The sequence below is a fragment of the Citrus sinensis genome, chromosome 2 (genome assembly GCF_022201045.2).
Source record: "Citrus sinensis cultivar Valencia sweet orange chromosome 2, DVS_A1.0, whole genome shotgun sequence".
Classification (NCBI taxonomy): Eukaryota; Viridiplantae; Streptophyta; class Magnoliopsida; order Sapindales; family Rutaceae; genus Citrus; species Citrus sinensis.
The window spans coordinates 14,893,177-14,898,842 of record NC_068557.1 but is presented as its reverse complement, the minus strand read 5'-3'; positions in this window follow the sequence as shown (position 1 = coordinate 14,898,842).

Sequence of the window (5,666 nt, the reverse complement as noted above, 5' to 3'; positions counted from 1 at the left end):
GGGGACCACGGCAAGGTGGATAAGGGCAATCTTTTCAACATCCTGGTTTGTAGGGTGATGATTGGGACTTAGGACTTGGCATTTGAGTGGCCTTGTCAACTTTGGAGGGTTGAGATGATGATCCTAGGTCATACATGGTTGGTTGTGGAAACTGTTGGAGATGTTGGCTGAGGGGAAGGAATTATTCCCACGGGTCTTGTGAGTCTTGTTAAAGGAAATCAGTGTAGTCTGATTTTTCTTCTTTGATGATGATTCCTGTGGACTTTGGTTTGGATATGGCAGATGGAGTAGGGATCATTATGAGGTCATGTTGTGGACCTAAAAAGGTGTGGAAGATATCTTTGTGTAGTGGGGTTTGGTGGTTTAATTGACACAGATAGTTGTGCAGGTTGGATTAGATTTCATTGTCAATGACAGATGGGTGAGGGGTGGTAAACCATTCATAGACCTGGTCTTGAGTCCAAAAGAGATTTGTGCTTTAAAGGCAGGCATACGTTCAAGATTGTAAGTTTCTGACAGTTGCTGTAGCTTCTTTCTCCACCATGGGATGGGGGAAAACCATTCAAGTAATGTCCAGGTAAGAGAGGTGGCTTTGTCAGGATTAAGAAGATGTTCCAAAGTGGGAGTAATTGATAGGACTAACTTGGTTGCGTAAAGGACAGTTAGGCACCAGATGTACCATAACACATCTTCAGTGGTTTCTCTGGATGGATCAAGGGTTAAACCTGTAAGAAACAGATTTTCTGGGTGGAAGGTGGAAAATGGAAAGGAGTTTGTGACAAGGTAGGATTTCATGAAGAAGCAAAAAACAGCTTTCCTTGCAAACTCTTGGATGGAAAAAACAGAAGAAAAGTTTTTGTCAAAGGGAAAAGTTTTCTTGGTGAGGGCTTCTGGAGGTAGTGATGTAGCCATGGAGATTATCAGAAAGTGGTATGTTGTGGAAAACAGGGTGAGAGGTTTTTCTGGTTTTGAGAGTCTAGAGAGCATATCAAGGATGAGGTTCAGGGACCCTTTTATATGCTTAACCGAAAAATCATATTTGGAAAACCAATCTTTTAATCTGAGTAACATCTTTTCGGGAACAGTTTTACCTTTGAAATTGAGGATATTGGGGAAGGCTGAACTGTCCATTTGGATGAGAAAATGGTGTCCAATCAGATGGTACTCAAACTTTTTGATACCATTCTTTACCGCTAAGATTTCTTTAAACACGCTATGGTAATGCTTCTGTGTGTCAGAAAATTGTCCGCTAGCGTAAGCAATAAAGTGTTCTTTTCTATTGATTTCTTCGAGAAGGATGGCACCCCATGATTCATCACTTGCGGCCGTCTGCAATATGCACTTTCCATGAGTAATCAACTTTAAAGGAGGCAGATTTTGCGCAATTTGCTTGAGGGTAGTGACAGCAATTGTGTGGTCAGCATTCCATTATGGGGGCTTCTTTTTCAATAAAGCCGAAAGGTGATGAGTGTAGTGATCCACATATGGGATGAAGTCTCTGATGTAATTGATGATGCCGAGAAACTGTTGAACTTGCTTTTTGGAAAGTTGCTGATTGGGAAAGTGAAGCAATTCTTGGGCAATGTGTTTTCTTGGCTGATAATGGCCATCTTTTATAATCATACCAAGGAATTCAATATTATTTGTAGCAATGGTGCTTTTCTTGGCTGATAACATGATTCCATGACTTTGGACAATATCATAGAATTGAGTTAACAGCTAGCGATGTTCCTCATGTGATCCTGAAAAAAGCAAGATATCATCAATATAAATCAATGCAAGATGCAGGATAGGCTGGAAGATTTGGACCATGGATTTTTGAAAAATGGATGGGGCAGTTTTGAGGCCGAAGGGAAGGACTGTCCATTGGAAATGGGCATTTCGGATACAAAAGGCAGTTTTGTAGCGCTCAGAAGGTTCAATGCCTAATTGCCAGAAACCTGATTTTAAATCAAATTTTGAAAAGATCTGGACATTTTTGAGAAAAGTAAACATGCTTTGTCGACGGGGCAAAGGAAATTTGTCATCTTGCAAAAACATGTTTAATGGCTAGTAATCAATGACTAGGCGTTTCTTTCCTCAAACAATTTCAGAATGCTTTTCAACATAAAAGGCTTGGCAAGCCCATTGAGAATTCGTGGGCTCAATTAGACCTTGTGCTAACAATTGGGAACATTCCTGTTGGGCTAGGAGTAAGTCAGAAGGACTCATTCCTGGGTGAGTAGCTTTGGTTGGGTTAATGTCTTCATTGAGTTTGAAAGGTAACTTAATGAAGAAAGACTTATTTTTCCACAATGGGTTTGGATGGGTGAACTCAGAATGGGACTCTGGACAGAAACTCAAAAGTTTGATTGAAATATCTTGGTAGGACTGGGGGGATTCAGACAGATTGTAGAGTTTCAGAATGTCTGTGAAAGATTTGAACATGGATTTGACTCGAATTCTAGTGGGAATGATTTGGAGGTGTTTGATCTGATGAAGGATGTCAAAGCCTAACAAGATGTCCTTATTAGGAAGGGTTGAACCGATAATCTTTGTCCAAATGACGCAATTGGGGAAAATTTGAATACCAATGGGTTTTTTGGTAATCAGAGAGGTGGTGAACAGTTTGCCGTTGACAGCTTTGAAATGTTCGTCATATTCTATCCAGTATTCTGGTGGAAGAATACGTGGGTTTAACATGCTGCGTTGGGTGCCAGTGTCTATGAGACTAATTGCTGGAACGGGCCTTTGGAATTTTGAGGGCAAGATCTGAAGTTTGATGGAAGGTATAAGAACAGTAATGTCAAGGGATAGTAACTGTTGGTGGAAAATGACTTGGGACTGATCACTGTCGGAGTCATCAGAGGAGTTCTACAGTGCGAACACTGTTTCATCATTAGGGTCATCCTGTTCAGAGAAATAGAATTCTAGTTCATCCTTTTCTGGAGAGTAATCTGTAGTGGCTTGAAGATGCTCAACTAACCGAATAGATTTTTCTTGCTTGTGGGGACAATCTTTGGCAAAATGACTAATCACAACCAATTTTACCTTTTTTGCCTCTGAATAATTGTGGCAGTAAAATATGAACTCCATTTTCTTCTCCCATTCAAGGTATGCTTCTGGGTCGAATTTTCCTTGAAAAGATGGGATTTTCATCTTTATGCCACTCAATCTATCATCTTTATTCCTAGCTCTCCTATCTCGTCCATCTCTCTTATAACTACTCACTGAGCCCTCCCCTTCATTATACTCATCCTTATAATAGTCATCAATCTCTCCTCTAGTTGGAACTCTTTCTCTTCTATGTGCTTGGGGAATAGGTTGTGGCTGGCCTGCACATGTGTTCTCCACTTGATCCAAATGCTCGTGTATGAGCTCTCATCCTTCTCATCTCTCCCATCAATGCTTGAATTTGTAAATTCTGAGTAGTTGACATGGCTAACATCTGCAAAAGAAAATTAGAAATAACGTGGAAAGGACCTCACCTCACTCTCTTACGTGTTTTACTCAAGAAAATGACTCACTCAATTCCACTCGTGTTTCACTCAAATTAATTGGGTTTTACCCTCTAATACGCTCACACTCTCTTGCCTTTTTCCACTCGTAGTAATTCTCACTCGGTTCTTATCAAACTAATCAAAGCAATATTAGGATTTTAGCAGTAATTCACAAAGATTACACTAAGGAGACTTAAATTTCAAGAGTAAGAAGGCACTGCGTATGTAAAGTCGAGTTTTTATTTTGGGCAAAATTTTCACCTATGTGGTAAGACCCGTTTTAGACTTCCAAGACACAAATAATAGAAAAATAAAAGATTTTAAGAGGGGATTCTCTCCATTTTTTTTTAGGAAAAGGAATAGGTAAAACTCGGTGATTAAAGGATAATTAAACCACAAGGATGCAAAATTGATTTAAAAAAAAAAAGAAACCCAAAAATACTGTTCACGTAAATATCATTCACGTGGCACTATTCACGACTCTTATTTTCTTTTTGATACTAGAACAAGGATGAAAAAATCAAACAGGAATGAAACACAAAGATAAATGGATCTGACCTTGGTGCCTAGGCTCTAATTCCAAATGATAAGAACCTCGTCAAGAACTTATGCGACTCTAATCACCAGGAATTGCATGGAACCTCGACCTAATGCTTAATGAAAGCATGAACCTTTGTATATGAAGATGCCACAATCAGCTATGGATGATTTGATAGATACGTTAAGAGTTTGGACGCCACAGAAATCCAATAAGTTCAAAGAGTTTGTAAAGAACAAAAGAGAATTAACTCTCTCACCAATTGCATCAAAATTGATATAAGGTTGGTTACAAGAATTTTTGGAAATAAATCCTAAATAAAAAATCCAATCAGAATAAGAATCTAAACTATCAAATTATAATCCTAATCTAAGTGAACAAGAAAGAATCTAAATCAAATTAGAATCCTAATCTAAGTAAATAGGAAAGAATGTAAATCAAATCAGGATCCTAATTGGTTTAAATGCCTTACATCAATTAAAATGGAAACTAGGCGATTAAAATAGAAATAACTGATTTGTTTCCCTAATAGCCTCCTCAAGAAACAGGAAAATATTTGAAAAAGGAAAATAATACATATCCTGCCATAACGTGCAAGCCAACTCCCTATTTCATGGAAGTGATTATTTGGAAACTTCAAAATCATGAATCATGCATTTATCTTGTGCGATTCCTTCAATGGGCCTTTACATATTTGATTAAGCCCAAGTTGGTTGAATAAATCCATTAAGTGCTTCTTTGAATTTCTTTGCTCGAGCTCTTGTAACTGGTCCGGCGGGAACTTGAATAGGATATGAATATGCCTCATCCCACGTGCTTGTGATAGTTTTATCCTTAATGTCATCAAATACACTTTTAGCTCCTGAGGATGATCACTGCTTAATGATATCTATTCTACCAATAAGCTACTCAACTTTCAATTAGGAGCCAGACCTTGAGTTCTTTGTTGAGCTACAGTTGCGCACGCTGAGTTGCCAGATGAGCAGGAGGAGCATGATTTGGATACGGATGTGAGGGCTTGATGTAACAGCTACTTAGCGAGGTTCGCAGTTTTTCGCTTCAGTAGCAGCGGCTTGCGTCTCTCTTAGATCAGCAACAGAAGCTTTGTGATGGTCAAAGACGCATCCTCACTGCCCTTGGTTTCCCTTCCACTACCTCCTTAGCTTATCTTTATGTGTTTTATGTTTTCTTCTGTTTCACACGTACATTTCTCATCTCATTTTGTATTTTGGATGATATAACTATGTCGTATGTACTCTTTTAGCTTTTATAATGGTATTTGGATTGCTTGATGATTTTGATAATTACTGATTATATGCATGTTGTTTATTGGGTTGACAATTGTTTTGTGTTGTTGGATTGCTGAGGTTAAGATAATTTGATTTTGTTCTTGGAGTTGAGTTGGTTTGAGATTATATGGAGGTGTCTTTAACTATTTTTGTATTTGAGGATATGCTCATTTTTAAGGGGAGATTTTATTGAAATTTCTGCTCACACAAAATGGGTAATATCTGCACTTCTATCTTTAGCCTTTTCCATTTTTTTTCTTTTTAATGATGAAGGGGGAGATATATATCTTTGTTATGATAAAATATTGTTGGATGTATATACTTTTGGTTGGCCATATACTAAGGGGGAGCACATACTTA